The sequence below is a fragment of the Anser cygnoides genome, chromosome 10 (assembly GCF_040182565.1).
Source record: "Anser cygnoides isolate HZ-2024a breed goose chromosome 10, Taihu_goose_T2T_genome, whole genome shotgun sequence".
Classification (NCBI taxonomy): domain Eukaryota; kingdom Metazoa; phylum Chordata; class Aves; order Anseriformes; family Anatidae; genus Anser; species Anser cygnoides.
Genome location: NC_089882.1, coordinates 5,967,844 through 5,990,805, shown reverse-complemented (window position 1 = coordinate 5,990,805; position 22,962 = coordinate 5,967,844). Strand labels below are relative to the sequence as shown.

The window sequence follows — 22,962 nt, the reverse complement described above, 5'->3', positions numbered from 1 at the left end:
TTAGACTTAGAGTTAAAAACTGAACAGTACTATTTCATTTCACTTTATGAATGGCGGGAAAAGGTATATCCATTCTTAGGAATTAAAGGGTTCTGATTTGCAGTAAATTTCAGAGCCTGACCAAAGCTGATGCTGGAGACGAGCTAGTGCTGCAATTGGAAAACCAACGTGGAAAAAAAAAAAGTCAAAAGTGTAACTCCCACATTATCTGCTTTACAATGTTTTATTTTGTTTCAAGTTGAAATACCTCAGTTTGATTTTAAAAGCAGGACAGTTCTGTTGATTTCCATGAAGAATAAATCAACTGTTTGCTTCCCTCACGTTTCTGCTGTCATGTTACACAAGTGGGAAATCCTGAAAGATCAGGTTGTCCTACAAACACGCTCTTCACTCCTCATCCATCCAGTGCTGCTGAACGAGGCAGGATCTTTTAATTGAAGCTCATGTTCATTTAATTAGAGACCATATAATTATGCACAGGCACAAGGGGGCAAATTAAGGTTGCACAGTCAATCTCAGTTCTGGCATTTCTAACTTTCAGGTGCTTGACTTTGCATCTTTAACAACGTGGAGAGGATGTTATTGCTGCTCCTCTCTCCGCTAGACCTTGCCAAGTTAGAAGAAAAGTTGGATTTCTTTAATAAACACGGAGGTAGCAGCATTTGGGAGGGAAGTTTTGTAGCAACTTTGCAACACAATATTCTTTTCAAATAAACATCTTCTGCTTGTTCTGAGAGCTCAGCTCCAGACACCCGCCCCCTTCTGCTTTCTCCCAGACCACACACATTCAGTTTCTCTAAAAATGTTGGCTTTCACACTGTAGCAGCTAGTTAACTGGCTCAGTAATTTAAAGTCCCCATAACAGGAATGCTCGCTGCTTGCACCATTACTGTTTCCACTGAGAAGTTATTCTTGTTTCAGTATTCTTCAGAGCTATCAAAAATACTTCTGTGTAGTTTCAAGAGAGGAGTTCGGGATGCAGCAAAACTTGGTTTATGGAACTCTGCCTCAGGAACCTACACCATGCCTCGGTTAAAGGGAAAGAATATTTCCTAAGCCACACCAGAAAGCATGGAGATCTTTGCAAGCAATTTAGGTCCCTATCCCCTGCCCAGCTTAATAAGGCTACGATATGACTACTCTCGCTTCAGAGTTTGCACAAGCACCACCACTATAAAAGACACGGGGTTTTGCTTCCTGCCACAGAGTTGGTAGCTGGAAGGATGCTGCTGGCATTGCAGGAGGATGCAGCTGGCCGTGTAGCAGCACGTCGCCCGAGGGCTGCCCTCTGCTTGGTGCTCAGCTGCCCCCTCGTGCAGCACCATCCTGCCCCAGCCTGGAGACAGGTTATCCCCCCCGCTGCAGGTGCATCCTGTATTTGTGGATTTGGGCCTGAAAAGTAGAATACCTAAAGAGAAATAGCTGTATTCGATACTCAACAGGCATCTTTATTTCTTTTTCAATGTGCTTCTGAGCTGAAGGATTGGGCTGTACCAAGAATCTTTGTAAAGACCACAGAGCAAAAACGTCTCATCGTCTTACAGGGCTTGACTGCAGCAAGGGTATTAAAAGTGCTGTTAAAGGCAAATGGCAATGCAGGGTAAAATACATTCCAGTCAATAACTCTATTTACAGAGCAGACTAAATCACTGTTCTTTGAAACCAATACCATGTATCACAATAAAACGAATAGCAGTTGAAAAGGAAGCCCTTTCCTTGACAGCTGATGATATAATCTGGGAAACGGGGCCTGTTGCTTATCCTTCGATTGCATTAAAAACGCCAGGAGACTTCAGGAGCAAGAGCAGTCTCTGTTAAGTGGGTTAATGTTAACGGGACATACACAGATCACAAACCTCATGTCTTGAATGAGAAGCAGGTAGGTCACTTCTCTCTGCTGCTCTTATGTTTACAAGATCCTTGACCCCTCAGGAATGAGTCTTCTCATCCTGCTCTCAGCCATTGTGCAGGACCAGGAGTACTGGGTGAATGTTTTTGTTGAGGAGTGTGGCTCACAGGTGAGCAGATGGGAGGGAAAGGCAAAGCTCTCTGAGCCGAGGGCCAACAGTGCACCCGGGGGATGGAGGAGGCTGCTGCATAACATCCTCGTGCCTGAATCTGGAAATGAGTAATATTTAGGACTCGAGTGCAAAAGGAATGTCAGGAGACCAACACTGTTAAAGTGGATAAAACACTTCAGGAAAATAATTCTAACACTTGAGTCGTATTTTACATTTATGATGACACCGTGTCAAAATAAGCTTTGATGAAAATTAACTTGTGGCTGAAGGAAGGAATATATTACAAGACTTGCATTTAAGCCTTTTTAGAGAAGAGTTTGTTGTTGAATGGCAACATTTCTTTTGAGTTGTTCTTGAAATGCTGGAAATTTAAAGCTTTTTTTTTTTTTTTTTTTGAAAAGTGTAGCAAACTAACTCAGAGTTGATTGTTTTCCTAGGAAAAATACTTCAGTGGGTGTTGGGATATTTATCTGCACAAGCTAATCAACTAGTCATTGTAGTGGGGGCTGACGGTTGTGGCATCTTCATAATATTATATTTTTTTATTATGTCTTCTGTCGGTGGGATCATATGCTTGAGTAGCTGTCTTTGAAATCCTTGTCACAGGGAGTGTGACACCGCACCTGTGCCCGTTTGGTGTTAGAGCCTTTTAAGAATATTGGCATGGATTTTAGGAGCCAATTGAATAGCTAACCTCCAGAGTACAGTAAAATAACTTTATTAGGCATTATAAGCGGTGTCATTGAATTTGTTTTGTCTCTCTCTTATTAAATCTGCTCAGTTAGCTGTTCATTTTGAATCCCTGTAGTTATTAAATACTCATTCTAGAGCACAACCAATATTATATTAGTAAGGCTACAAACGAAGTTTCAGAATTCTAAGGCACAGAGGCTGTTGGCAGAACGAAGTAATGGTGAGTTTGCTGTAGGCAGGGGTTGATGGACATGGAGCTGTCCTGAAGCACTGCAGGATGCTCTCGCTACGGCTGTGACCAACGCCCGCGGCTCGGTGACTGCTGGTGGCAGGAGTGGCCACCACCGGCGGCTTGCATTGATTGAAGCAGCCAACAAGAGGTTTCTGAAATTGTCCCGGTAATGATGAAGAGGCCCCCCCTCACCTGCTCCTTAAGGGTGACATATTCTTTTAAATTCAAAAGACTCGCAGCGATTTTTCAGGCTGACAGCCAGGAGGCTCTCTGGCCAGAAGCTCTTCAGCCCCGCGTACCTTCTGGGCACTGCTGGGTCCCAGAATTTGTCAGCTTCATGGCAGAGAACTTGGTGGTGGTGGTGGTTGGACCTACCCGTGCTTTGATGCAGTGTGGGCAGCCTTTTGAGGCTGGTCAGGAGAAATACAGAAATGAAGCAAGTTGAAGGGTCCTGAGGAGGCTTGACTTATGCAGCTTGGATGAATTGGAGGTTCACGAGTGTCACGTGGAGGAGCTATTGCTAACCCTGCAAGTTAGTGTATGGCAAGTTTTTTCACATGCAGAACACTTGTGTAATGGATGTGGGAATGCTGAAGAATTGTTGAAGGTTACTGGATATACAGCACATCCTTTTAATGAGGCAGTTACGTTAGTTATGGAGTTGGGAGTAGCAATTTCTTTCCTTTTTTTTTTTCCCCCCTCCTGTTTAGAATAACTTCAGAAGTTTAAATTCTATGTTTTTTAGGAAAGTACTGTAGAACAAGTTGAATTTCCTTTAGTGAATGAAATAATTTTTTTCCTTCGAAACTAAATGTAACAAGAATTTAATAATTCATGAATTGAGCTTCAACATCTTTTAAATAATAGATAGACTGTCATGCCAAGTTCAGCTGCAAGCTTACAGAGCATACGTTTTTATGTTTTTCTTTGACATTTTGGAGAATTACAGAACAACAAACATTTATTTTGTATTTCTGCTCATTTCAATATTTTATTTCTTTCAGGTTGATTTAGGAAATAAAAGCCACATTTTTCCCCCCAAAAGTAACTAGCTTCGGTTTCTGATGGAAAAAAAAAAATAGGAGAGAGAGAAGACCCAGGTATACGGTCATAAATGATTCACTGGACTTTTGGATGACAGATAGAACAGTTTCATAATAACTTTATTATTTTTCTTATCAGTGGAATCAGATGTTTAAATAGCTCTACTGCTAAGTGCTGTGAGGTTGACTAACAATTACACCTCTGTCACCTCTGCTGTCTTTGTCCCTTTCAAAATAATCAGGCTGGATTTATTTTATTGGTTATATTTTCCCCTCCTCGATAAAATAGCAACAATTTCCAGTTGATGTGGCAAGTTGCAGAAGCAGCATGTCATTTAGTGATATTTTTGGGTATGGGGTGAATGAGTAGTCTCCTGCTTAAAGCAAAAGGAACCCGGCTGTCCCTGCTGCTGCCTTTCAGAGTAATATCAATTCAGTGGAGGAACAACTGACTCCCAGGTGATGGATTGTCTCATCTATCTTGGCAAGAACTTCGAAAATCAGTGGAAAGGTTACAGCTGATTTCATGAATAGGTATCCTCACCTCCTTTATTTTGGAAAAAAATCTCGAAGTGCCAGAAATGGAAAGACTCTTTTCCTCCCTTCCTTCCCATGAATGTGCACCTTTTGCAGCCCCCCCTCATTTTTTTTTGTTTGCAGTGGAAGTTCATGCCAGAGTTGGCAAGGACAAAGACAGTTATTTTTTAATTAATTTCAGTTTTGTGTAACTTGTAGGACATCCTAGCATGAATACTGTTCAGTTAAAGACTTGAAGTCTGTGAAACGAGCGTGTTGATGAGTTCTCTACTCAATCACAACACGAGTTGTACCAAATGAAAAATCGGGCCATGGGGATTTGTTTGAACAGATGTAGTTGCAGTTCTAGAGTGGAAGTTCTTAAATGTCTCTGGTAATAATTTATTGCTGTGATTTCATTTTTCCTTTTATGTTTTCCTAGTCTGTGTGTGGAACTGAAGAAGCAGATGCGTAAGAGGTGTATAAGAATCCAATGCAGAGTATTTGAAGTGGTTCACACTCAATTTCTGTGAAGGGTGAATAGTAGTTCACTGTATCTATGGTTTTGTCTCATACTATTTACAAACTATGAACTTGCCTTATCAGTCAAATGGGAAAATCAAAATTTTAAGGGAATCGTTACCTTTTCAACTAGATATTCCAAGCCTAGAAAGATAACATTGGCACTTATGGTGTATTAACGGGCAAAAATCAATCAAAACTTCACTGTGATAAATGTTCCCACGTGTGAAATTACAATGAATCTGCAATCAGTTCCAGCTTGTTCAACTCCATTGGAAATGGTTCAGTAATCTGGGTGGTTATTTGCAATAACTCATCAAACTGATAATAATGTTTATTGCACCATATGTTATCGCTTAAGTCTCAAACTGCAACTTTTACAATTTCATTGAAGGGGAAATAGGTTAATAATAAAATCAGTTAGAACTTGAGTTCTCTTTCTTTTCTTTTGGAAAGTTGAGTCTATTTCTTGGAGCCTCCAAAAAAGGAGAAGGACTGGCAGTATTCCTATCACCTACCTCGTGCACCAAGTTAGGTCAATCTACCAGCCTAACTTTTTGTAGAGAAAGTGCAGAAAAAGTTATTTGGCAGAATGATTTGGAGCTAATAAATAAGGGTCACAGGCTAAGCTAGGCTCCCAGCTCTGCTACCAGTTGGACTCTTAGCCCATGAAACACCCAACAGAAGGAGGAAGGTGTAATCTGCCCTGGCTGGGTATTTTTAGCAGTTTCACCCAAACACTCGGGTTGTTATTAGTGGTCTTTGTAACATGGTTATAGCTAGGAACACAATTTCTGGCAAAGATTTCTTGTACAGGAAGCTATAAAAATTCATTGCTAAAATGTAGTCTCTGCCCTAAAATTTTGCTAGCATATGTAGTTTGAGATTCAAGTCGTGAGATCTGGCGTAATGCTGTTTTATTCTCCTTTGTTATACAATTTGAAAGCTGGGCTTCTGTGTTCACTTCTGATCTTTTATTTCTAAAAGATTTTGGAAAAAAAAATAATTCTCAGTGAGAATCTTTTATCAAGCACCTTTTCACACAGGGTATTTCCCTTTCTTATTGAAAATGTTGTGAGCAACTTAATCCCAAGGGGAAAAGAGTGCTAATATTCAAATATTCAGTGGTGATGGAAGAAAATAATTTGAACGTGGCAGTGCCATGGAAGGAACATTTTGATTAAAAATGCAAGAATATTCAATCATTCTATCTAGCAGACCATATGTACATGAAAAGCCTATCTTCATTCTTATCATTCTGGGTGCTCGTTTTCAGCAGAATGATGGATTGGCAAGATTCCTATTTCCACACCTTTCATCTATCTTCAGTACTTTCATAAATGTTGAATTAAGCAGTTTTTATGAAACTTATCATAAACTGGAGTGCTCATTGAAAGTGACTGTGACAAAGTGGATTCCCCTACTCTTGAACTTCAACAGCAATATTGCACGATACATTTATTTCTGCCTGGTTAAAAGCACAATATTTTTTTTTTCTTTTCCCCTCAGTGTGAGAAATACCCAAGAAAATTAGAGAGAGGAAGACTGAAGGGATTTTGAGAAAAGGGAAACTCTTGGATTGAGATCTAGATCCTTATTTTAGCTGCGGAAAGTGAGACTAGTGCTTTTGTAAAGTTGATATTTTCTGTTTGTTCTTAATGTCATTTTATTCTGACACATTCCTTTCGAGATGGCCTCGTTATTTTGGTGTAATACCTTGAAGCCCTTGTCTGTCATCTTCCGTGTCTTTGGAACCAGTGCTGTCTTTTTTGTACCATGACTTGGGCAGACTACTTTGGGTTGAAACTAAGTCATGTTGGGCTTGAGGAAGCAAGGATGAGCCGTATGCAGATCTGCAGCTGGACAGCACCGCTGACAGTTTGTTGCAGCAGACAAATTTCCTCTTGGGTTGCGTGTCATGAATCTTCCCATGTGAGAACTTGATGGGGCTATGTTTCCCCACAGCAGTGCGACTCCACCGTCGTGTGCAAATGCCTGCCTTTATCGGGCAGTTTGTCTGCTCTGGAGCTGTCAGAGCCACATTACGTTACACCTGCTGGCACTTCTGCTACTGCGATCTCCCATGAAGTACCTTCCAAATAGGGTTTATGTTTTTCCTGGGGAAAAGATATATAAATGCTTGATTCACGGGAACACATGGAACCTGCAGATGTATCGGTGTCACTGCTTCCCCCAGTTACTGAATTAAATGGCTGGAAAAGGGCAATCAAGGTGGCTGTCACATGCCATTGCATGGAAGTTACTGCAACATCTGCTTTGCCTGCTGTTTCAGAAACCACTGGTGCATATTATAATGGGGAATGGAATCACTACTACTTTTTTTCGTTTTATTGGTGAAGATTTTACATGGGGAAATGCTTAAATTATGCTGAGAATAGCCTTCTGTAAGTTACGGTGGGATGTTGATATTTCTACCCTGTTCAACGTTTAAGTTACAAGAAGCTTGGAAAAAGGACATTTCACTTCTTTTGTAGTCACACTGACTTTTATCCTTTCATCATTTGCCTGAGCACCTAAAGCTTTTCGCTTCTTGCTCTTGGGAGTGCCACCATTCATTGCCTGATTAGTATTTTTGATGCGCAGAGCGAGTTAATTGTAGCTATAATCATTGGAAGCGGTTGGTGTTGTAATTTGGTATTTTCTCAAAGAACCATTAGAAGCGGATGCAATATAAACTCCTAGTTAAAAGCAGTATGATGCATGGGCTTTCTGAAGGCATGGGGGAAAACTAGCTATTGGTAGCAGAACTTGTAGTTAGAGGCATTTATGTTGCTTCCCTCTGGGAGTATGATGGGAGGGTAAAACTTTTATGCTATCAGGCATTTGTAAGCAGTTCTCCAGCTGGGACTTTAAATTGGAATAGCTCCATTATTCACTTGTACCCCAGAACTCTTTGGAAAATCATCTGCTGCTTCTTCTAGCTGTGAGTGGCCATAGCCACATGTGCTGCTCATGAAAGCACAAAGGAAACGCTGCTTCCTGGACTTGGAAACCCCAGGCCATATTCCTCGTGCTTTCAGGTGCTGCTTGTGTCTAAGGCAGTCTCTTGCCTGGCAAAATGGTTTTAGATACAATAAACTCACCGCGTGCATCAAAAACATTCAAGTGAGTTGTTGCAGAAGTGATTTTTGTTCCTGAGTCCACAGCCAAAACTTGGGACGTGAAGCTGGGTACATGGCAGAGGAGGCGGAGGGAAGGCACTGAACCTCTGTCAGGCCTGCCTGGGAAGCGCACTTCAGCTGCTTAACAGTCGTGTGAAAACGGGAGCAGCACCACCGTCTCCTTTTCCCTTGCTACCTTGCAGAATCTAATTTGAGACTCTGCATGCTTTTGGCTTATGCATGCTTTGGTTTATGTGTGCATTTGGTGTATTTTCCGGCAGTCTCATGCTTTCAGGTAGGCTTATAACAGCAGGTGAGGATGCTCACTGATGATAGCTTTGGGGCCAAAACATGCTTGTGCTATTCAGTTGCCTACATGAGTAGACAAACTCTGGTTCAGGTGTATTTTTATCCTGTCGTATTTAATTTTTCTGGCAGTAGTGCAGTGAGTGAATGGGTCAGTGCTGTTTTTGGTTCAGGGATCAGTTCCTCCTGGAGGAGATTGCGTCCAGTTTAAGACTGGAACTGGGTACTAGGAGGGTGGTGATGCCATTCAGATGTTGTCTTTGGCCTGTTGCAGTTTGTTTTGCTCTGTTTTCTCGCATTATCCCAAATTGGATTAGTAGATTGCTTCTCATCAGAATTCACCGTGCATTTGGCTAGGGGTCCCTGGTTACTGTGAGGCTGGGGACAGCATGGGCAGACAGCTGGAGCAGGCAGCAGCACAAAATTTATGAATGTGGTCCCCCAAATTGTCAGTTAAGTGAACTGCAAGGTCAAACAGCCAAGCTCAGACATAGTGTGGAAGAGCTGTTGACTACAGTAAGGCAGCAGTGGTTAACACCAGGGTTTTTCAGCAAAAGGACTTTTAGGCAAATTAAGTTGTACTCAGCTTATCAGTATCACAATTTCTTGTTTTCTGAGAGTGCTGCTGGTGGCTGCGTACTGTATCTCACGGCAAGTACCTCTGAATTATTTATAACTGGCTCAATTTGCAGTAGTAGAACATGAGTGTTTTCTGGCCTAAAATTAGGCTAGGCAGTAGTCTCTCCTGAAGCCCTTGCCAGTTAGAAGTTGTTGCCAATCGCCAGTCCCACCATGTTTTACCAATTTTACCCAAGCTCTCGTAAACTCACTCAAATGCAGGCTATTTACAGCAGCCAGGCTGGGCTGCAAGCCTCCCTGTCAGGCTCTTAAACTCTGGAGAGCTGATGATTTCAGCACACGTGGTTGTCATACCCATGAGACCTCCTTCTCCGTGCCCCGTTGATGTCACCATGAGCCAGCCCTGCATCACAGAACCTGCTTCAGTGACTTGAAGGTTGGCGGTGAGCCCAAGGGCTTGGGGTAGGTTTTCGGGCACACCGGTGTCATAATTGGGGTGTCTGTAGAAGAGTTAGGACTGTTTGGATGCCCTGCAGTGCTGCGACAGCAGGTGGAAGGAGCTCCTGGCTGCGGCCAGCTGGAGGACGAGGGGAGGCTGAATGCGTGGTGGAAGAGGCCAGCGCCATTGAACAGTTGGTTTGATTCCCGAGCACGGTTTCAACCGGTATTTTTACTTACTTCACCTTGTGGGTGAAGATGCGTTTGCGAGACTATTAGCTTATGAATTTAAATTAATTCGTAAGTTTATCTTTTAATGAGTTTAATAATGCAATGTCGTTTTTCTCTCAATTTAGCTGAACGTGGATTCCTCATTTAGTTAAAAATTTGAAATCGTACAGGCTACACAAGAAATTAGGTTCTTAATGACTGTTTTATTCAATTATTATAGAGATACTTGCCCTATCATAGTTAATGTTCCATTTTGAAATTAACGTTTTACACTACCTCTCAAGCCACTTTTTAAACATGATATTTTAATGCAATTTTTAACAATGAGATTGGAAAAAATTTGTTTTGACTGGAAATTAAATTATTTGCTGAAAATTGGAAAATGGTGGTTTTAGTAACCGTTAAAAATTTTTTAAAACCAAAAGTTAAAAGTTAATTTTAAAAAAACTTCAACGTTTCTTGGCTTAGGAAAAAAGGTCTTCAAAGTCTGTTATATCTCAAGCGGCGCTAATAGAAATTTAATTATTATTGTAACTTTTTGTTGATGGGTAAACTTTTTCTTCAGTAGCAATTATCGATTTACAGAAAATTGACAGATAAATGCGACAGTATGGATAATTCAGAAAACAGTTTTCTACAAGGAGGGAGAGTAGGAATTTAGGAACATTTTTAGACCTTATTCATCATGAGTGAAAGTGGCTAGTAGTTAGATGAAGAGATGATTGGAAAGGAAAGCGTAGAGGTGTCTTCTTGCAACAACTACTGTGCTTTTCCTGACATACCATCACATAATGAGAGGAATATTGATGAGGAGAGGGTCCTAGAAAAATGGGAAAATATGCAGTCAGATAAAATGGAAACACATTTCAGAGAACTGCATTGGCATCTGCTTATTTTGCAGAGCCCCATTTAAATAGCAAGGCTGCAATGTGATCTAGTTCAAATAAATACCGAGCATTAAGGTGACAGCTTAAGTGCATTGCATTCAATGGTAGTGGGCACTGCTAAGGATATAGTTTCTTTTTAACAGTAAGTAGTAAAGTGTTGTAGTAAAAATGGAAATCTTAGCAATACAATAAATAACCGAACTGCTCTGTACAGAGATACATCAGAGAAGAAGCTTCACCCGCAAGGCGCCGCTCTGGTATTGCCAGCCAAAAAGCCTGTAGGCAAACTAACAGGCAAGTTATCCCTGAGAGGGTGGCAAGACGTAGATCCAGAAAGTGTGACTGAGCCCGTAGTCTAAGGCGTGTGGTGGTGTTTTTCATGTAGTTCTCAAGTAGTGCTAGAAATCAGGTGTTGGGTGTTGCCTGGGACAAAAGGAGCAGGAATGGCCTTGGATGTGACAGTCATTGGAGAGCCAAAGGGCCTGTGTGGCTGCAGGGTGTTATTGGTTTTTGTTTTGGCCTTTTTTGGACAGGGAGGAAAAGCATTGGGTTCTTTCTGCTTGTTGTTTTGTTTTTGTTTTGTTATTTTTTCTTCCGTGCTACACGTTTCACTCATGCCAAAACCCTCCTGGTATTCCGAACGCCTGGAGAGCTGTGTCCTGTAGCTTTGTAACCTAGCTGTCAGCTTTAGCAAAGAGTCTGCAATTAAAAATTCACTGAACTGTTAATTGCAAATCAGGGTCAGCTGGATGACTCAATTTCAGGCATCCTCCTACCTGATCAAGGGTTTAGAAGCAGTCATTTGTCTACTGAATCAAAAGTCATTTGTCCATTGTAATTACACCCCATCAGAGTGTATCCTGCAAAGAGGTGCTGGAGAAGAGCTTGCAGAACAGGCCGCGTTAAGAAAATTAAAATGGAGCTGCAACCAGCGTGCCTGGAAGTGCTGCTCTGCGTGTGCAAAGTGATCACTGCACACTGAGTCACGCTGATGCCTACCTGGGCGTCTAAAGAATCTGCTCTGAGTCTGATTGATGTAAAACATCTTCACCTCACTGTCCTGTAGTTCTTGTCCTTAAAAGTATATCTGTTGCGAACGAAAATATGTTTGTTTCCATTTAAGTAGGAAAAAAACCCAAAACACCACAACAAAAAGCCCCACAGTTTATTGTATTCTCCTTGTGCACAAGTGGTTGCCATTCATTCTCGTAGATTCTAGCTCCAGTTACATCTGTACTATCCAGTCAAATGCTTTTGAGAGACGTTACTAAGGTAATCTGGTATTTAGCAATGATTAAGAAAAAAAATGACGCAAAGATAAATAGATATGTATCCTGTTTCCTTCCAAGTGAAATCCCGAGAAATTTTTATGCTCTAGACTGGCCAACCATCTTATGGAAAGTAATATTTTGGCATGACGTGCCTTAGTCTGGCGAATTCTGTTCTTCCAGAATTATTGTTTCCAAGTTCTTTCTTTCTTTCTTTCTTTCTTTTTTTTTTTTTTAATAGTGGTTTTTATTTCTCCTGTTTTCTAGAATTTAGAAAGAATTATCCAGATATAGGTTGCTAAAGAAATTTAAGTGGTTGATGCATTGACTTGAGTGCTATCCTACAGTTTTTAAAAGCTCCTTCAATTGCAGGTAGCAACGTTAGCTCATTGTGTTCAGATCACATGCACTGAGCAACAGTTTTTAAATAAAGGCTTACCGCTGGCCCATTGATTTAAGACATCTTTTACTGCGGGGTGTTACCTTGGCCACCAAGGTGGTTTCGACTAGGCTTTCCTGTGTGGGAGTTGTGAGATAGCAAACCTTTTTAAAACAGCTTACATGGCAATTAATATTAAAAACTGTATGCAATAATCCCATTCTTATTTCAGAAGAAATTAATGCACATTGTTGAAAAACACTTAAGAATAGGAAGGTAAAAAACGACATTTTATTCTGTACCATTTGCAGAACTTAGTGCGCGGACAGCTTGCTTTTCCCTACCTGTTTTTATTTCATGTGAAAGTTCAACGACTCTGTTTCTCTTCATATATTACTTCTCTGATCATCATCGGTATCCCTTTGATGGGAAAGATAATGCACAAGTTGGCTACTGCGTGGAGATATCCACTAGAAATACAGATGTATATTCGATTATATATTTCTTTCCATGTATACAGGACAAAATAAAGGAAGTAAATGGCAGGGTTGCAACAAAGCAGCAGTTTCTGTTTTCAAACTAGATGCTGGATAGCTTCTCCAAATGAGTTCTTCATGCCTGAAATGTGGTCACAGATAAAACTTAGGGAAGCGGTGGGAGCAGCTCTGGAGTTTACAGTTTATTTGAGTGACCAATCAAAATACTGGCACAGCTGCTTGTTTGGGTCACTGTCGTAGGTCTGCTTTGCTGGGTGAAGGAGCCTGGTGTGTAAGGTTTTGGTTTTGTGTACCCAGAGTTCTCTGTCTAGTGTAAGAATTTAAATATGAGGTCTGAAATTGATCCAAGTGCTCTGTTCTGTGTCATGTGAAGAGTAATAATGTGCTTAAATATTTACCAACCCCAAACATGTTAACAATAATATAATAATATGTACTGTAGGAATACCAGCTCATTAATTTACTGAATATTGCATTGAATAGGATAAGAGTCGGCTTTGTCTTTGCTTTAGTATGGTAATCTTTAAACCCTGGCTTATTCAAAATAAATCAAAAAAAAATTTTTTTTTTTGGTCATCAGTAACCTGCTTTATTTAGGACATATTTCCTACTTCTAGTCTCTCTGCTGGCATTTATCTGCTCGCAAATGGATTTATTATCAAGTAATCCTCGTTTTAAACAAAATGTCTTTTGCTATCTCAAAAACCCAGGCTTTTCTGTGTTTGCTCTTCTACCAATTAAGTAGCGTGAGTCAACGAAAGCCTTTTTCAGAGTGCCATCCAAATAGTGGTGTAGAAAGAAATCCTGATGGCTACTCCGCAGCTAAAGCAGGTGGTGGATAAATGGCTTGTTCAAGCAGAGGGACTGGGAGAAGCAGGAGGATGGGTATGTCTGGCAGTGGATTCCTTCACTCTGTCTCTGCCTCTTTACCGCTGAGCTATTCCATCCCCTACGTGCCTGGTACGTCATGGTGTACTTCTACAAGTTACTGACTGCGGCTGCATAGTGAATCATATTTATTTGCTGATCCACTTCAGAAAGAGATGATGTTTTGAATAAAACAAAAAAGCGTTTTGATTGGGTTGCTTTGCTACCAGGTTAGTATTCTGTGAAATTGTGTGGTAAGCGTGCCCCGACAAAGGAGAGGTGTTGGGGACTACAGGAGTTGGGGGCATGACAGAACTGCCCATTTTGGCAAGAACATCATTTTAGTGTAGATTAGGCCAAGGAAACTGCTGTGACCATGTTGCATCTTTTTGTTGACAACTTTGTTCTTCCGTCTCCCTTTGGTATGCTCTGTCTGTGCTGTACCTGCAAGTTGTGCCTCGTCTTTCTGCACCTGGTGTCCAAGTTCTCTGTGATAAGAAAGTGAGGAAGGTTTTGGACCTCGAAAGAAATTCTGCTGACTTCATGATGCTGTACCAAGCAATATAAGATGGTAGAGACTTGATTCATTCCGCCTTTCACATTTAGCTGTGACCTTCTTCAGCCTCAGGATTCATCACTATTCACAGAGATGAAAGCATTTCATTTCCATACCGGCACCCTTCTCCATATAGGAGTTGTTGGTATTTATGTGTAGTTGGAATAACGGAATAACTGTAAACAGGAGCATGCAGATAAGAAAAGTACCAGTCATTTATTCATAAACTGGTCAAAGGAACTGCATCTTTTATCCATGGATAAATATAAAAGTAATCCCAGCCCGATAGCTTTGATACTGTAGATCTTTGTCAAAAGGTTAGGAGTGAGCAACAGAGGCAGAACTGAACTATCATCTTAAAACCGAACAAAGGGATGAACAAACAGCCTCCCCCCTAGAGAACCTCTACTCGTTTTTTGTTTTCATCAAACCCGGGTTCTTATTTTGTTTTCTCTTGCATATGCAAGGAGTACTGTAAACGTCTGCATTAGTTTGGGTGGTGTGGTTTGGGTGCAGGCATCACATTTAGTTGTGTGAGTGTTTCTGAGCTCTGAGGAGGTGCCGTGGGCTGCTGCCAGGTGCCCCCGCACACATTGAACGTGGCCGTGCTGCCTGGCTTCACTGAGCATTCAGAAAGGTATCGAGCATTTAGGACTGAGAAAGGTGCAACAGAAATTGCTCAGCCCTTCTTTTTTGTGCTTTTCTGCTAGGGTGGTGATGGGGATTTCACCAAGTGAAAGATACTGCAGATAAATTTGAAACTAACAAAGAAAAAAAAAACAAAACACCATGCCAGTAGGTGCAAAAACTCAACCGGACTGGGAAAGGGGAAGCCAAACAAATGTGAAATAGACATCTGAATCTGGGCCTGCTCCTTGGCAAAGAAGGCTGGTAAAACCTCTTATGCTTGGCTGTACCCTCGGGAGCACAGCATATGCTGGTGCCTGAACACACGTTTCCCAGTTCCTCCCCTCGCAGAAGACGGGATGTCCTCTGCCATGGAAAGGGATGCAAGGGGCGTGGGGAAGGGCTGAGCAAGGCCGGGTCGTGGTTGGGCTCCTGGGAGAGCAGTGGCCAGCACAGCTGGGCTCCTTGTACCTCCTGCCAGGGACTGCCGCTGCCTTCTGCGGTTGTTTGGCCAGGATTGCAGCTTCAAGGCACTGCAGACAGGTTTGTTGGTTGTGTGCGAGGCCGTGTCTTTATGGGATTTGTAGCTGGAGAACTTGGGGGCTGACCAAAACAGCAGTAAAATGTAGTGTTAGCAGCAAGGAGCTTCCTGGCTCTGGTCCTTGGGAGTGCGCACAATGACAGCCGGCTTAAAAAGCAGTCAACGACCTCGCTGCCGTTGTGCTGTTGTACATCTGTGTTTCCTCAGCTAACAGTCTTGTGTTGGTTCGTGCCTGCTGCTCCTCGCCCAAGTCGTTTTGTGCACACCTGCAATGAACAAGATCTTTCCAAGTTTTTGGATGATCTCAGCTTTGGCAAATGAAAGGACAATAATGTCTGATCGATATTGCATGGCTTCCCTGCCACTTGCAGTTGCTCGCTTCTGCTTGTTGTATTCATGCAAAAAGAAAAAGAGCTGAGAGGAACATCACTCTTCAGCCAGATGGAACAGGACACGTCTCCTAATACCCTTAGTTATGTGATGATGCATCATTGGAGCAACTTATTTCTGAAAGAAGAGTAAAGATATACAGGATGTGCCTGCCTCTGTAATTGTGAGGAAAGATGATGGAGAATCCTGAACAAATCCCAACCTAAACAGATGATATTACGAGCTGTGATAGGCGTTGGTTCAGATGCTGTTGTGCTCCCAGAGAAAGGCAGAGGAGGGACGGGAAGGAACCCAGGAGCCCTGTGGATAGGGTGGATCAAGGTTCTCAGCTAGGGAGGTTGACATGGGTGTTAGAAGAGTGTGTGCTCTCTGAGCACAGGTGCTGGAGAAATGGGTTTTGTGAGGAGCCTGAAGAGCTATTTTGAGTGGTCCACATCCTGGCGCAAAGCAGGGTCTGCCCTTTCTGCAAGTGGCCAGGACGGGGAGAAGTAGAAGGGTCCATACCCATCCTGGAAGCAGAACAACCTGAATTAGGCATCATCTTAGTAACTAGTTTGGGTGTGATGACGCTTGAATCAAGTCCCTCTAGTCCTTCCTATTCCATTATCTATTAATGTTATTCCTTAGCAGCAGTATTTAACCGATTTTGAACATCTCAGTTGTCCTTTGGAGCGCAGGAGGAGAAGTCAGATGAGGGAAAGGCACGCTGGAGGGACTGGCCAATGAAGTGGCAGGTGGGCTAGTAAAGGAGAGGGGATGAGGCTCACAGCACGCTGGTCCAGGGCCTGGAGAATCACCTGGTGAGGAGAGAAATGAATATTTCATCACTCTTCATCATGATTATGGTACCATGAAAAGGCACAGAAAGGAGCAGAGCAGGAGGCTGGGAACACACATTGTTCCTTTAGTGGTGCTGTGGGTTTGCTCTGATGAATCTGTCTTGCATCTCACCCAAAGAAAAGGAGTTGGCTAATGATGTGCTCTGCAGATGGATCAGTGCTGGCACTTCAACAGCTCTGTATCTGGTACACAGGTGTTTGATTTTGTTTTTGTTAACAAGCCAACAGCAGGCAGATTTAGGGAAAATTGACCACAGTTACTGCGTAGAGACAGAGTTTCTCTCCCCGCTCCCAGTCTAACTCCACCATATGTTCGGCGTGTGAGCCCAAGCCACGACACATCTTCCAGTCAGCAGGCCAAGCTCACAGCTGGTGAAAGGTAAGGGTGGAACTACGCCTACCGACGTTACTCAGCCTCATGCCGCAGGCCGTGTTGCTTTGTAGAGCTAAGCAGACACCTCCGAAAATTGTCCCTGATTATTCGTCCTGTCACAAACTCCTGTCCCTTTTGTTGTTGCTTGTAAGCTTTCCAGAAAGCACTCTTCACAGCAGATGTTTGCTAATGCAGAAGATGTTAGCGAAATTGGTGTTGAAAGTAGATTTTAGGATGTTTTTCATACCAGATGTGTTTACTGGATATGAGGCTTAAGCAAAGAAGTTGCTAGAGTTGGAAAAGTCTTCGTGTCAATTTAAAATTAAATGCTGCTCAGGTATGAACTGTGAATTTTGTGCAAGAACGAATCAATCCAGCGTGTGCCAGAAAACCTAACACAGGTGCCAATGCAAGGAAATCTCTGGATGGATGGAAGAGAGAATAACACATTGAGGCAACGTGTAGGTAATAATCCACTGGATTGTAACTACATAAACTAAGAACTTTTTGCTGAAACTACTCATGAAATTATAATGGGGGGGTGGGGGTGGGGGAGAGATATTAATAAAAACTCCCATGCCTGTTGAAGTCAGTTTATAAGAAGAGAGCATGGAAAAATCAATGGCAAAACATAACGTTAAATGAGTAATTGGTGGGCTGTCTGTTCTTTCCAACGTCTACAAATGTACCAATGCTCGCAGATAGGTTTTGTTAAAATAATTGCAGGTAGTACAATAGCGTTGAGATTTTCCAAACATAATACCTCCAGGAAGTTCTCAATAGCATCTGCTATTTACAGCAACTCTTTTCTCATAGCAATTTACTTAGGGCTGAAGAGAAGACAACAGGTCTTTCTTGTTATTCACCCTAGGTACAGGTTTTTAGATTTTATTTCATTTTATTTTTTTTTTGTCCTAGTGATTTTCTGTTTTTGGAGGAAGGATGTTTTCTTGGTCAGTTTGTCACAATCATAAATGAAATAATGTAAATACTGTACGTGTCTGGTGTATCTATAACTGATAATCTCATAGCTGGAAAACAGAAACTGTTCCAGTGTCAGTGGAGTCACCACTCATCCTGTTTATCTTCTGTTCGTGACATGTACAGCACAACCTGCTGAGGCACTGTTCCAGTGCGTGCAGAAACACTCGTGGAATTTGAGTCACGAGGGAGTACAGTATGGGGAAACAGTGCACATATTTTCTTTGGTGGTGTAATGGGGGTGGGGGATGTTGAATTTGAGTGCCCTGCAGCTGCACACAATGCTTGAGGAAGAATTGGAAGGGGATGCCACAAGAAGACAGGGCAAACCTTTTTAAGAACGACGAGAGAACCATGTTCTAAGTGATTCAGAATTCAACAGTTCTTCATCTCTAAGACTTCTAAACTGCTTCTGCAAGCGTCATTTTATTTTGAATCATCATAGCTTACTGGAAAGGTATTGTAGTGTAGGAGTTGAGGGCTGTGCAGTCTGTGTTATAGTTGTATTTATGATGATGTTCTGAAATAATATCTTAAGTTTTTATGAGACAGAATGACATTTATGAATAATTTATTCATGGCATGGTAAGCTGAACTATAGCATTTTTTTCCCAAGAGTTATTTGGAAGAGCTATTGGGAATAGAAAAATTAATGCTAACAAAAGGATGTCACTGGAGGTAGGTTGAAGAGAGAGAGAGGTCTACAGGCAGCCTCATGGGAATATATCAGAATGTTTATTTATATATATATATATGCTGATTGATTCAAATATTGTCAGGAATATGAAATGTACTTTAATATTCCTTAAAAAAAACAACACCCCACCCATTAAATACGATCTGAAATTGGAATGCAGTGCCATATCCCAATCGTGCCAGTAGCACAGCAGGTTGCACGGCAGTGACAGCCGTAACCTCCGTGCTGAGGTGTTGTGGGAGTGAAGGGCTAAGATGGCTTTGGTCAAGGACGGCGCAAATGTATGAAACAGAAATCCATTGAGTGTTCCTGAATGTACAGAAACCACACATGTGGTTCAGTAGATCCTGTGAGCCAAGTTTATATAAGAATTTATATTCCAAAGAGGGGTTGTGTGGTTAGATAAAGGAGTCAGCTGGAAGAGAAGCTGGCGGGGCTTGCCCAGCCCTTGAAGCAGCTCAGGGTTGCAGACTCCATCTTTGGTTCTTCTAAATGCAGTTTTCCATTCTCCTTAAAACATCTACTGTTGGCTCTCCTGGGCTTGCCTTACCCGTGCTCTGCGCTGTCTGGATGCAAGTCAGCTTCCAACAGGGCCCATGCGGCTCTGTTGGTGCCATCGCCTGCTGGAGGGAGGAAACGCGGTGCAGGAGCCCGGCGTTACGCCGTGCTGGAGCATCTCTGGAGGCTCTGCGCCATGCCTCTGCCACCAGAAAGCCCTGCAAGCAGAGCCTGAAGGCAGAGCACGGGCTGTCACCCTGCATTTACCCACCTCGCAGGGCTAGACATTGCCTCCCAGCCAAGTCATGTGCGCTTCAGCATCCCATTTAGACGATGCCAAACATGTTGCAAATCCTGCCTTGGTATTTTTCCTGTCGTAGCTTGTTGTTTCCTTTATTGTGCGACCACTCATCAGGGAGCTGTTTTGCAGGGATTTTGAATGTCTTGCCCATAAAAGCCGCGACTTTTCCTATATTTAGGAGATAGTGTGTTTTATTCCTCTGCGATTTGTTTTGCCTAAACTAAGCACTTTGCTTCAAAAGGGTGTCCTTGTAAATCTTTGTCCTTTTAAATTCAAAGGTCAATGATACTTTCTATATGCAAATTCAGTTGTTAAATGTATTGCACATTACTACTCCTGGCAGATGGGAAAAACTGCAAATTTATCATGGTGATGGCTTCAGGAACAAAGTAAGCAATTATAGACACAGTATGACAACTAATGACAGTCTCTTTTATTCTCTAGTGTTTTCAGTAGCCTTTCATATGAAAGAAGAGGAATAGAAGGTTACCTTAGCGGTGTGTCTAAATCTAAGCCAATATTACCAGAAATTGTAATATATAGCCTTTGTTGTTATCCATTAGAATTCAGTTTATCTTCTGGCTCTTTATAAAACCTCTTCCTGAAGATGCATTAATAAATTCAAGTTTATTTTGTGTTAAACTTTGGATTTGTTTCTTGTGCACCATAAGGAATTACAGGCAGCTGAAAGGAGAATATTCTGCTGAGGGAAGTTAACTTTTTTCTAGTCCTATATGCTGGATACACCACACTAATACTCAAAAGTAAGATATTTTATAAAGTAGATGGCTTGTTTTTATGATGATGATGGTGTCTGTGAGCTCTACATGGTCACTGCTCTGCTCAGCCAGGTGTTGCGTTAAGTGCAGCAGGTCACAGTCTGACTGTGCAGGTTGTCAAAGAGTAAGAGAAGTGGAGGCTTGAAATCCTCTTGTTATGGGTGGCAACTTGCAGAGCTGCCCTCCGTTTGTGGAGGGAATAGAAAGTGTCAGCAGAGCCAAACAGCCCCTTCAGAAGGTGAGGTTTCCACTTGGCCAGCACGGGCCAGCCTTCCTGTGCCAAGCTGAACTGTTGGCCTGCCTTAGCACCCTCAGCAGCAGATGTCTGGGGGCAGATCGTGTTCCCACGTCTCTTGGCTGTACCCTCTTGGTTTAGATTTGAGCTTCAGCTCTCCTTATAAACTCAACCATATTTTCTTACCAGCTTGCAGTCGGTTGCTATATATTGATCCTTAGTAAATGTAGTGATCTGCACTCCACATGACTAATTAAATATGCCATAAATCTGCAAGGGAATGAGTACTTCAAGTGAAAGAATTCCTTTTTATATAATAATAATAAAAAAACTCTATTAAAAATCAAGTTCTATCTGCAAGTGATTGGCACGCAGCTTGAAGTTATATTACCGCTGGTTTGTCCTTGATCTGCCGCAGTTTGTACCCCTGGAGTTTGTGCATATCTTTGGGTTCACAGCACCCAAATCCTCTGTACCTGCTGCCAAGACACACACACAGCTGGAGCTGCTCTGGCAGTGCTCATCAGCCCACCTTACTGACTCCAGGGAGACTACCAGTGTTATGCCAGCTAGAAATTTAGCTTGGCCCAGGTGAAACAAAGAGATTTTGTGCCTGAGGACGCTGTCTTACCTCATGATGACTACTGCAGTTTTCCCAGGGAGAATAACGATGTGCCTCTGCTGCCCATCCTGCTGTTCCGTGCACAATTAATTTGGGTGGGCAGGTGTTTTGCTTCCTCCCCTAGAAGGAGGCACTGATAACAGAAGATTAACCTTGCTCCATTTAAATTATAGCTGGCAAGCAAAATGCCTTGTCCCTCCCCAGACAGGGGGACGGATTTTCAGGAGAATAAACTGTCTGATGTTTAATGACTGCAAGTTGCCAGGACTACACTCTAGTGGGTCAGAGAATCCTGAATACTGATCTGCTACTGATTTATTTCCGCGGTGAGGTACGTGCTCCCTGTATCTTGTACCTGCAACCAGGCTTTTCCTGAATGTCTGCATTCAGTAAGATGCTGATCTCATCTGATGGTGCTAGCTTGTGCACGCCTCCCCACCTCAAGCTGCCTCCACTTGCAGCAGAATAATGACTTTACACATGCTTAAACGCAGCCCGGTTCCGACACTCAAACGGATGCACCTAGAGGCCTGAGTGCCTCCCAGCATCTGCCATGTACTGGCCGTTATCCTAAGGCACTTTGGACATTGCTGTGGATGAGTAGAAATGTTTAAACAAGGAAAATGTTTATAAGCAACATATAAGCAATAACTTCATAACCTCTGCAGGCCTTTGTTGAGAAAAAAATGAAATAAGAAAGACTTATCCATCACTCACTCGGCACCCCCTGTAACGCAGCTTGCGTGGCACCAGTGTTTCCGTGTGATTTACCGAACATCGCTCCAGTGGTTGGTGACCCGCACACTCGTGCTGTCACCTAGAAGAGGAGACATCTCTGATCTCCTGGCAGGTCCAATAACAAAATAGAAGATGTAGGCATACTGCCGTGGTGACCGGACTCTAATATGTTTTGAAAGATGGCATAGCTTCAGAAAAGAGAGGAATTAGATGCCTGGTCCCCAGGAATGTGACTTGTCTGAGGTGTAATCACTTCAGGCATACGCCGTTAGATAATGTTCTCCAGCACAGTGAGCTCCCTGAAAACACCTCATCTGAAGAATAGCTTTCTGTTGCTGTTCTAGATGCGCTCTAATTTTTTTTTCAGTATTCATCTTACACTAATCTTTTCCATTCAGATGTCTGGGAAATGACTGCAATCTTTTTTTCATGTAATTTTTCATCAGTTAATCAGTTGTCTTGAGCAACAGGTGCTGCAATATTATGAGACGTAGGATAAAATCCCAAACAGTAATTTACAAATGGTAAGCTTTCCACTGAGATGATTTATTATTATTATTATTATTATTATTATTATTAATCACAGGAGACTTGTATCCAAAGGCATGAGTTGTCATTTCATTTTCTTTTTTCTTTTTCACCTGTACAATATGAGTGCTCAACCACAAAATAGGGTAGACCCACCTTTTCAAGCAGTGTGACAGTAGTTGGAAGCTGTTTGCTGTTATATCAGAGCTGCTTATACTCTGGTTGTCTTCTCTGTTTTCAAAACCCCTTGTAAAAAGGGTTTCATGCTAATGGGATCACTGGTGTGATCCTGCCTAAAGTGTGTTGCAATAATGTGCAATCAATGCTCATTTAACCAAATGGTTCAGGTCTGCGATGTGTTTAAGGGTCAGGCTTAGAGCAATAAATATGAGAACACGTAAATGATTTTCCAGGACCCAAAATGACATTAGAAGTCCCAAGACCTGTAGAAAATCCCAGAGGGCTCTTAAAATGAGTCTGTTTCCCATATTAATATGCAGTTAGAAATGTGTAAGTCTCAGCTTCAGAAAATGACAATATAGGCTTGGAAAAATTGTGTGTGTGCAGGGGAATCGATGTGTCCTCGTCAGAACAGGAAAGTAACAGTGACTACAGCAGGCTCTGAGTTAAGGTTGGTTGGCTTCAGTGTTTGGTGA

The 22,962-nt window shown here is 42.2% G+C and overlaps 2 long non-coding RNA genes across 4 annotated transcripts in view; both read left to right on the top strand.

Annotated features, from left to right (window-relative positions):
• LOC106035496 (uncharacterized) overlaps positions 1-22,962 on the top strand; it is a 122,758-nt gene that overhangs the window by 15,383 nt on the left and 84,413 nt on the right. The gene's annotated exons all lie outside the window — the stretch shown is intronic.
• The window catches only part of LOC136791599 (uncharacterized), a 37,396-nt gene continuing 22,865 nt past the window's right edge, over positions 8,432-22,962 (top strand). The window contains exon 1 of the long non-coding RNA XR_010833907.1: positions 8,432-9,698. This is a non-coding gene — a long non-coding RNA (uncharacterized lncRNA). The remainder of the gene's footprint in view (positions 9,699-22,962) is intronic.